The sequence below is a fragment of the Ursus maritimus genome, unplaced genomic scaffold (genome assembly GCF_017311325.1).
Source record: "Ursus maritimus isolate PB19 unplaced genomic scaffold, ASM1731132v1 scaffold_12, whole genome shotgun sequence".
In the NCBI taxonomy this organism is placed as follows: Eukaryota; Metazoa; Chordata; class Mammalia; order Carnivora; family Ursidae; genus Ursus; species Ursus maritimus.
The window spans coordinates 4618908-4629828 of record NW_024423564.1 but is presented as its reverse complement, the minus strand read 5'-3'; the positions used below and the strand labels follow the sequence as shown (position 1 = coordinate 4629828).

Below are 10921 nucleotides of genomic sequence, written 5' to 3'. Positions count from 1 at the left end.
GATAGGCTGGTGATGGGTAGTAAGGAGGGCACGTATTGCATGGTGCACTGGGTGTTATATGCAACTAATGAATCATGGAACTTTACATCAAAACCAGGGATGTACTGTATGGTGACTAACATAATATAATAAAACATATTATTATAATAAAAAGGAATTATGACATAAAAAAATGATCACAAAATTTTAATTTTTTAAAATTCTCTAGAAAAACACATGGTAGAGGAAAGTGATGTCAGCTTTGTGCTCTGAGCATCCAGGGTTCTAAATTATTTCTGCCATTGAATACATTGTCGATGAAGTCACTTTACCTCAATTTTCTCAGCTATAAAAGGAGGACAGTAAGTAGATGAACTCTAAGTTTCTTTTAACCCAGAATTATCCTATGGTTTGATGAAGTTTAAACAATTTATGTCAGGCAGTGAGACAAGAGAGAATTAGTGGAGGTTAGAGCACTTCCAATGCTGTGTACCAACAAAAAGCCATCTTCATAATGGTTAAATTTTCAATAGCTGGCCCCTAGCACTGAAAGAACAAATGAATTGGCTCATCCTCTCACCTGGCTGCCTCTAGGTTCTGGAAAGATAGCAAAGGTCTCAGAACTTTATGATGTCACTTGGGAGGAAATGTGATCTAAAATGCAAAAAAGAAAAAATTCTTGCAACAGTGATCAAATGGTGGAATTTGAAGAATTAATCCATGACTATGTTTCTAAGCTTGGAAATGACATTTGGAAAATATGTGATACTTGCAGCCCAAGGTATGGCTTGACATTGTTTTGACCTTCAGGTGTTGAATTTTCCTGGCAGTCACAGAGATAAGCAAAATCTGAAGATAGAAAGATATAACGATGTTATACTACAGCCATGTAATCCAATTTTATAAGAAGATCCAACTACTGCAAGAAAACACAAAATTGATACTCAAAAAGCCCTACGAGAAATATAGAAGCTGTTCAAGCTTACTCATGAATGAGGATTTAGAACATTTTTTTTGAACATGAGTTGGGCATAAACTTGCAGAACTGTATATTAATGAACACAACTATGCAGAGAAGCTTTTTGTTTAGGAGGAGCTCATGGTGACAAATCCACACAACACTACCCTGTCAGGTCTAGGGATGTTGTCAGCAGGGCATTGAAGTTAATAACCAAGGTAGAGTTGAAAATCCTGAACTTTCAGGAAAGTATTTTGCTACAGGCATTGAAACTGTTCAACAGAAATAGGAAAGCTTTGTTTGGGCTTAAGTGTATGCAAATCAGCGTTTCTGATCCCAAAGCAAGAACAAAATGGAGAAGAATGACATGAAATATGTTCATTGGGCAGCTCATCACATAACAGAGTTTATCAGTGTGAAGGCTGAAATAAGAAGGAAATAAAATACAGCTGACCCTTAAACAACTGAGGGGTTAGGGGCATTGACCACCCCCCACAGTCAAAAATCTGCATATAACCTTTGATTCCCCAAATCTTAACTTCTAATAGCCAACTATTGACTGGAAATCCTTACCAGTAACATAGTCGACAACACATATTTTTATGTTAAATGTATTATTATATATTGTAGTCTTACAATAAAATAAGCTAGAGAAAATAAAATATTAAGAAACTCTTAAGGAAGAGAAAATACATTTATAGTACTGTATATATTGAAAAAATCACACAGAAGTGGACCCACGCAGTTCAAACCAGTGGTGTTCAAGGGTCACATGTACTCTCCTAACCAGTTGAAGATATGGCAGAAACACTGGATCACTCATTCTAAAATTTCAAAAGCTAGTGCACATTAGATTTCACAACTGCTTAGTTGAGTTTATTGGCCTGTAACTTGCTAAATGCTTAATGCTATTTATACTAAATCTCTGCTAATGAGGCAGTTGTGTGTGTGCATGCCTGTGTGTGTGTGTGGTATGAGAGAGAAAGGGTGGGGAGAGGGAGAGAAAGAGACACTAAATGATTTAATGCCATTTTATCTGTGTGACCCCAAGGAGGAATACTTTCAAACTCCCTATGTTAGCAATATGTATTATATTATATTATATTATATTATATTATATTATATTATATTATATCATATCATATCATATATATAATTATAACTTAATGGTTGTAACTGGTACAAAGTCTCAGGGTAATCACTAATCACGGTAATCACTAATCAAATTAATTTGTGTTTATTTCTTTTTTTTTTTAAGATTATATTTATTTGAGAGTGAGTGAGAGAGAGAGAGCACGAGGGAGGGGCAGAGGGAAAAGCAGACTTCTGCTGAGCAGGGAACGTGACCTGGGGCTCAATCCTAGGACCCCAATATCATGACCTGAGCCGAAGGCAGACACTTAACCGACAAGCCATCTAGGCACCCCTATTTCTTTCTTCTTTCTTTTTTTTTTTTTAAGATTTATTTATTTTGAAAGAGAGAGAGCACATGTGTAGGGGAGGGGAAGAGAGAATTTGAGCAGACTCCCGCTGAGCAGAGAGACCCTAGAGAGGCTAGATCTCACAACTCTGAGATTATGACCTGAGCCAAAACCAAGAGTCAGACACTTAACCGACTGAGCCACCCAGGTGCCCCTGTTTTGTGTATATTTCTGACCATGCTAAGATTGTTGGTTATAATGGAACATTATCCAGAGCCATTCAGTCATCCTACACAGTGATTCCGCTTTTTCCTTACACAATGCCCTTCTACAAACTAGAAATTGAGACTTCTTTTATTTAATAATATTTTTTATTATATTATGTTAGTCACCATACAGTACATCCCTAGTTTTTGATGTAAAGTTCCATGATTCATTACTTGCGTATAATACCCAGTGCACCATGCAATATGTGCCCTCCTTTCTAACCATCACCAGCCTATCCCATTCCCCCACCTCCCACCCCTCTGAAGCTCTGTTTGTTTCCCAGAGTCCATAGTCTCTCATGGTTCATTCTTCTGTTTACCCCCTTTCTTCTTCCCTTTCTTCTCCTACCATCTTCCTACTTCTTATGTTCCATAAATGAGTGAAACCATATAATTGTCTTTCTCTGCTTGACTTAAGAAATTGAGACTTCTGAAAGAAACATCAAGAACCTCAATAACAGACTGTGTCTAGTATTCTTTTTTTAATATTTAGGTATTTATTAGAGAGAGAGAGTGGAGTAGAAGGAAAGGCAGGGGGAAAGAATTTTTCAATCAGGCTTCCTCTGAGAGCGGAGCGATACGGAGCTCCATCTCACAACCGTTGAGATCATGACCCATGAGATTATGACCTGAGCCAAAACCAAGAGTCAGACACTCAACCAACTGAGCCACCCAGGCACCCCCAGACTGTGAGAGACTGGGGATAGGACCCCAAATAAGCCACCTGTAGGAGAATGCCACTCAGTCCAACAGTCAGCCTCCTTCCTCTGCCCCAACTGGGTAGAGTGAAGCTCCAGCTTTATCCCCTAGGATCTTCTCAGAACTGTGGCGCCCACTCTGAGTTCTCTCCCAAAGAAGCTCTCCTTTTCCTCCCCAATTAAATTGCCTGTACTGGCATCTGAAACATCTTTCTTTCACTTTTTCTTATTTTCATCCTTTTTTTTAAAACCTAAGGAACACATCGATATATTTATTCTCTTTGTAAATTAACATGATAAAAATGCATAGGGGAAAATTCTCTCCTCCACACTAATTTCCATAGGAGTAACTAACCACTGTTAACAGGATATAAACCACAGCTCTGGCTCATTGATAACTACCCACTGAATCTGACTAGCATATCTTCATTCAGTCTAAGGGGAGAAACCTTTTCCCTCCTTTCTCACACCAAGAGTCCAAGACTCCTCCCCGCCTACCTCCCGGCCTCAAGAGTTAGAATGTCCAGGTGCTCAGATGCTGGGTTGGGCAAACATGGTGGCTGGAGAGCTTTGGCCGTCTCTGGGTCACTGGAAATTTAAAAAGTAGAGAGCTGGCTGCAGAAGGCTGGGGATTCTATGACTCAATCTTCTGCCTAGTAATGATTCCCAGGTTCACAGTGGCGGACTATCCAGTCTGAATCCCAAAACACTATCTCAATTGCTCTTTCCAACCCCCTCTTGTAGCCAGGAGACAGGAGCATACTTTTTTCTCTTCTGTACATCTATTTTAGTCGGTGGTTTGTCGGACTTTAATTTCAAGGTACTGAGTATGGTGCAGCATTCCGTGAATTTTCTGGCATCTCTGGCTCCAGCAGCTTCCGGCCCTGCTTGGAGCTCTGTACGTTGTACTCGGCGTGAGCCACGCAGGGCGATACCGGGACGCATCTCATCCCCAGACACCCGTAGTAGAGACCAGTGCTTGAGTTCAATTTGGCGGGAAGTGACCAGCCAGTCTTGAGCTGCGCCGAACCCCAGATTCTTTACTTGGAGTCGCCCCACCCCGGGATGGTCCTGAGCCGACTGAAGGCCCAGCGCAGCTAGAGAAAATGGGTGGTGAGGAAGACAGCAAGAAAGACGGGAAGGAAATAGGATCAGGAATGGAATGGGAGGGCTGAATCCCAGCAAGTCCCAAGTCCCGTTCGGAGGATCACCGGAGCTCCCAGGGTTGTGGGAAGAGCACAAGTGCAAAGGGACGGAAAGGAACACCTGGTTTTTTTCTGGCAGGAACTTCCACCTCAGGGCAGGAAACTAGTCATCCAGGCAGAGCAGGTGCACCTCCCTGTGGCTAAGCTGCAAAATGGACGTGATCTCGTTCCCCGACTCGCGAGCCCGGAGAGCGGCAGGGAGAACGTGAGTGGCGGCGACTCGCGGGTCTCGGAGCCGTGCTCCAACCCCTGGGGGCGAGAAGACAAACCCGGCAGGAGGCGCGTCCTGAACGCAGGGCGGAGGAAGGCGATGTACACACACCTCGGAGAGGCAGGGCACCTTGCGCCCGGTGGTTCCATGGTGTAGGTGAGCACTCTGGACTCTGAATCCAGCGATCCGAGTTCAAGTCTCGGTGGAACCTTCCCTTGGGCCAAGCGCAGCCACCTTTTACTCTCTCCAATACCGAGCGACTGACACCTGCCTTCCTGTCTCCCGCGCCCGCCCGGGGAGGGAAACTCCGGGGGCGTCGCGCGCGGGTCCGCTTGGGGCACGAGCTCTCTGCCGCCTCCTCCTCAGGAATCGGGACCCAGAAGCCCGCGTCTCAGAGTGGCGTCCCCCCCACACACTCCCCACGGACAGGCGGGCACCGGGCCAGTGCCGCCCCTCGTCGGGTGCCCTCGGGCCTCGATAAAAGAGGCGGCGGCGGCCACTAAATCCTGCACCGCGAGCGTCCGCCGCGCGCTTCTGAAATTGCACCCATTAGCCTGCACGCGTAGAAAACGATAGCAGTAGGAGCCAAAGTCTTACCTCGGTCGCGCGGTGGCGAGACTGGAAGTTTCGGGTCCTGGGTTCAAGCATAGGGTCGGGTGATTTTCGTTTAATTTTTCTTTGATCCTTTCCCACCAGCTACCAGAAGAACGCGAGTCTCTGTTCAGCCAGTAGGGGTCGCGGTTGTCCTAAACTTTGTACTTTCAGTGTGGGGCGTCTCCTCCGGGTAAACCCTAAACCCAGGGAAAGAGAGATTCTGGCTGGGGATTCTCTTGTGCCTGACCTGCGGCCGCCCGCAGCACCCCCTTCTTCCTGCCTGATCTACTTCAAGAAGACACCATAGGAAAGAGAAGACTCATGATCTTTTCCTCCTATTCACAGTCTTTGTAGTTTTAAAGTTGTAGATATAAGCAGATTTTCATTCTGTTGGTCTGAAATGGCAGAGAGAGAGAGACCTAAAAGAACTAAATATACTTTGTAAAAATACCAAAAAGTTAGAGGAATAAGATTACCCGTTTTTAAGACTTATTATAAAGCTTCAGTTAGCAAGATATTGTGGATAAGCAAAGGGATAGAGTACAGCAGACAATGAAACAGAACAAAGTGTCCAGAAATAGTACTACAGAAATATGTCCAATTGATTATTGACAAAGGTGTCAAAGCCAATTCAGTGAAGAAAGGCTTTTTTCTTTTCAACAAATTGTGTTGGCATAATTGCAACATCCATATGATGAAAAATCCACAGTTTATACAAAAACTAACTCAAAATGGAGCACAGACTAAATGTTTTATAGAAGAAAATCTTCATGACATGGGGTTAGGTGCAGTGTTTTTAGGTATGTCACCAAAAGTTCTATCCAGAAAAAAGGAAAAAAGAAAAAAGAGAAAAATCAATAAATTGTACTTCACTGAAATTAAAATGTTTTCAAAAAACGAGCATAAGAGAATGAAAAGGTACAGACTGGGAGAAAAAAATTAACAAAACACAAATATGCCAAAAAGGCTAGTGACAAGAACATATAAAGAAATCTTAAATTAACAATAAGGAAACAAACAATAATGAAAAATAGGCAAAAGACATGAACAGACTTCCCTAGAGGATATAGCACATGTACATCATTAGGCATTAGGGAAATGCAAACTGAAACCATAATGAAATACCATTACACACCTACTAGAATGACAGTCCAAGTGTCTGGGATATGAGTAACTAGAATTTCTTTAACACTGGTGGTGAGAATACACACAATAGTATAGCCACCCTGGAAAAGATTTGGCAGTTCTTACAGTTAAGCATGGCAAGTTCTATATGATCTAGCAGCTTAGGTTGCCAGGACTGCACCTTAAAGAAATGAAAATCTGTACACAAAAATCTCTACAGGAATGTTCATAGCTGCTTTGATTTTTAAGAGCAGAACCAATCATCAAATATTATGTTCAAAAGGTTAACTGGCATGATCAAAAGAGTGGTATACCCACTAGATGGAATCACACCACAATAAAAGGAACTGCTGATGTACACAACTTAAAGGAATCCCAACTTCACCTGTGCTTAGTAAAGAGCCTGAACTGAAAAGGCTACTTTTCATACTATACGCTCTCATTCTTATGACATTCTTCAGAAAGATAGAACTCTGGTGAGTGATGGGCAGATCAATGTGATTGCAAGGGTTGATGTTTTGGTGAGTTGTAACAGTGACAAGATACACAAAGAAGATTTTTGGTGAGATGGAACTGTGTGTATTCTAATTATGGTGGTGACTACACACAATTATATGTTAAAATTTATGGGAGAATTTGTACCAAAAGAAAAGGTCCATTTTGCTATATAAACATCAGTGGAAGTCAGTCACTACAGACTACAGACTGAACATGCTAGATGTGAAAAGCTGGGATTTTTGTTTCTCTACCTATATAGTAGCAAGAATTCGCTTTCCAAGGCAATGCTGGGTGCTTTTTCAGTCTTACCCATACAAAAGTGGAGTGGGTTCTGGGTACGCTCTTTCCTTCCCGCAAGGGTCTGGCGCTTTTGCTGTTCTTGCCTCGCCTCAAGGCGGGTAGGTGGGGATCTGGTGGGCGCTGCAGACTCAGCCTTTGGGCGACTTTCGGCCTTTCCCTAGTCACGCAGCCTCAGCTCCCCTGTCGTAGGCTGGAGGCTGGGAGTTCCAGCACGGGGACCTGGAGAGCCTGGTACACTGTCTAGCAGTCAGTAAGTTTCATATGCGGAAATCGCACCATATCGCGCGGTTTCTGGGGTGGGGGTTGTGTAAAGAAGAAAGAGCGAGTTAGATAACGTCAAACTCGTTAAAGCAAGGTTACTAGGGTCGGAAACGCGGAGTATCTAACCACTGTACCATTACTGCATCGCCAACACAGCTCGCTGCGCTGTGGTTGAGACCTATTAACTGATCTTTTTAAAAGTTTAACGTTTTTTAACTGGTTTTTCCTTTACTGGCTAGTGTGGTGTTCTCAGTTTTCTTTCACTCCTCTTCCTCTGCCCTTTCTTTCTCTTACTCCAGACTGCCCCTCACTCACACCCACTTCCTTCTCCAGCTCTATCACCTTTCTCCCTGCACCACCCGTCCCCGGCTGAGGCCGCCGCACCGTCCTGGGCTGGGGAGCCCAGTGACGCCTTCTAGGTGGTGTCCTCTAGACGTTTCCCAAGACCAGGACCTTGACCTCGTTCTAAACCAGCTTCCAGTATATAGATTTTAAAGAATGGCCGGCTCTCCACGTCTTCCCATTCAGGGGATTCTCCAGAACTAAAATTAATAGTCCAAGGTGAAATTCTTGGTGCCTTTCCTGTCCCCTCCAGGCTCTTGCGTGGCGGAATGGACTCCTTCACGGAGCATTTATTGGGAGCCCACTAAGTCCCAGGCATATTGTAAACGAGGGGCTGCATCTGAGCAAACCCAACGTCTCCTCCCCATGGAGTTACCATCTAGACGCATCCAGGAGGTTAGCGCGGTGGAGGCACGGCTGATGCCTGGCTACTTCACCGCGCGCCCGCGCCCCCACCCCCCGCCCCCGCGATCTGAGGGTACTTAGCGGGGAGCAGACAGATGAAGTGGAGCAAAGAACCGGAAAATATATGACTTCAAACTCGAGAGGGCTGCGGTTGTCACCCGGGCACCTGATGTTTGATCCTGGGAGTTCTCCATTCATTCGGGCCCGTCGTCGCCCAAATTTAGGTAAGCAAAGGACTCTGCTATATGCTCCTCGCGCCCTCAGGCTTCTGGAGCGGGGAGGGAAGTTAGGCAAAACAGAAGAGCTGAGTGTGCCCTAGCTTGGGCAATAAAGAACAGCCTCTCTGTACCTCTGTACAACGAGACGGATTATGTATCATATACTTTCCTAGTTTTATTGAGATTGAAATGAGGTACAGCACTTTACAAGTTAAGGATATACAGCGTAAAGATCTTGACTTACATGTATTGTGAAATGACTCACGTTTGGTGAACATCCACCAATCTTATATAGATTTAAAAAGGTTTTTAACGTATTTTTCCTTTGATAACTCATAACACCTATCTTAACAACCTTCAAATGTACTATACAGCAGGGTTAACTATAGCCGTCATGTTGTACATTATATCCCCAGTGTTCATTTCTTATAACTGGAAATCACAAAACTTTGACAGGAACACAAACCATTATATATATAATACAACTGGCTAAAATTTCATCAAAGTGCCGTCGCCAGGTGTCTCTGTGGCGCAATCGGTTAGCGCATCTCGGCTGTTAACTGAAAAGGTTGGTGGTCTGATCCAGCCCAGGGAGCGCTTTGTGTTTCAGGAAAGTTGGCCTTTAAAGCCTTTCTATTTCTCGTTGGGAGCATTGAACTTATGCTTCTATTTCCGGGCACCACTAGCAACGAGGGCTATTGAGGAAAAGAGTTGCTCGAGTTCCAGAGTCTATTTTGAAACATCTCTAAAAGAGAGAACAAGAAACCCCTGGTCACATCCTACGTGTGAAGGCACAGGCCCTGTGGTGGAAATATAATCAGTCCCGAAAAGTCTACTTTGACTTTTTCCGTGCTTCCATTTTACAAGTAAGATGAGCAAAATGATATTTGGGTTGTCCAAAGTTTTAATGAGATGTGGAGTGGAAACATGGCCACGACTCTCACAAGCAAATGTTCGATACACATTAGTCTTTACCAGTGCTCATTGCCATCAGTGTTTTCATCTACCTGTTTTGTTCTTTTAGTTAAGATCCTTCTTATATAAATGAGTCATTATTCAACCAGTCTCTAATTGATGGTGAGCAATTGGCTCAATATTTGTTATCGCACAATACTACTGCAGGGAACACCTCATACAAATATCTGTCATCACCCTCTCCTTTCTCCAGAGTCCTAAAAATGGAATTGTCAAACCAAATTTTGCTAATGCCCTGCCCAACTACCCTGAAAAGAAAATGTAGCAGCATATTAAGCCCGCATTTTATGAAAATATTCTTTTTTTCCAATGTTTTACCAAAATTGGATAGTACTTACCTATCGCTTGTTTGAACTCATTTTTGCTAACATTTTTATAGACCTGCAGTGGGAAAATGTTCTGTGCAAGACTCAAACCCAGAATTCTTCCATGAAAAGAGCTAATAATATGACTACATAAAATGGACGATTCAAGATACAAACACATAACTTTAAATTCACACATACGCTATATATATGGCAAAGGAATTGTTTGTATTTTGGGACAAATTTTTATCAAAGTTATATATACTTATAAGTTTATTTAGGAAAACAGCAACCCCCCTTTACTACTTCTTGACTTTCAAACTGTAAATATTTCATCTCTCACATACTCCCTCTATTATCACCCCACACCCAAATACGCCTCCTCTTGCTTTATCCTCCGGTATATTTGTATCATAATTTGATGGGTCAATTATTTTAACTATGTAAGCTCCATATTCACAGTTGGCCTATAGGATACAAATAGCAGGAACAAAAGACCAGTAGTTTTCATGTGACCCTTCTTTTTTCAAGTGGATAAATCTTAAGGTTTATTTACTTTGGTCACCCCCCCCCCAGTTTCATATTCCAGGGAGGTACTGGATTGGTTGTTGAGTCAATGCCCTCCTCCTTGAGCAAATTGAGGGCAGAGTACCTTCATGAACAGTACAGGAAGATATTATCCAAAAAGGAGCATAATCCAAAACAAAAGAAGAAAAATGCTGGAGTGCTGGGTAGTCAACAAGAAGGACAAGAAGAAAACGCATCACTCTGCAATGAGGAAGACAGTTTTGAAAGACGTAGGCCTAGATATGCTGTCATGGGTTGAAGCCATACAATGCGGGGCTGCAGAGGGGCTGGGAGTGGAGGAGCATCTGCTCTTCCTAACCTGAGAGGGGGAGCAGTGAGGGGCTGTCCTGGTCACTCAGGCAGACACTGCGCTGGAACCAAAGATATGATAAAGAAGCTGGCATCTTCTCCTTGAAGCAAAGTCTGGTTGCTGGTCTTGGTAGGGAGTGCGGTTATAGTTGGCCAGAAAAGGGTATTAAAAATCATGCATAAATGCAGTTCCATTAAAAGAATCAATCCAGTAAAGAAGGCGGAGGTCAGCAAGGAATGTTGCCATGCTTTTGAAAGAGGAAACGTCTCAAGGTTAACCCTGA

The 10921-nt window shown here is 43.3% G+C and overlaps 1 pseudogene; it reads left to right on the top strand.

Moving 5' to 3' along the window:
• Positions 1 to 296: 296 nt before the first annotated feature.
• Positions 297 to 5639, top strand: LOC121102000 (annotated as a pseudogene).
• The last annotated feature ends 5282 nt before the right edge of the window (positions 5640 to 10921 follow it).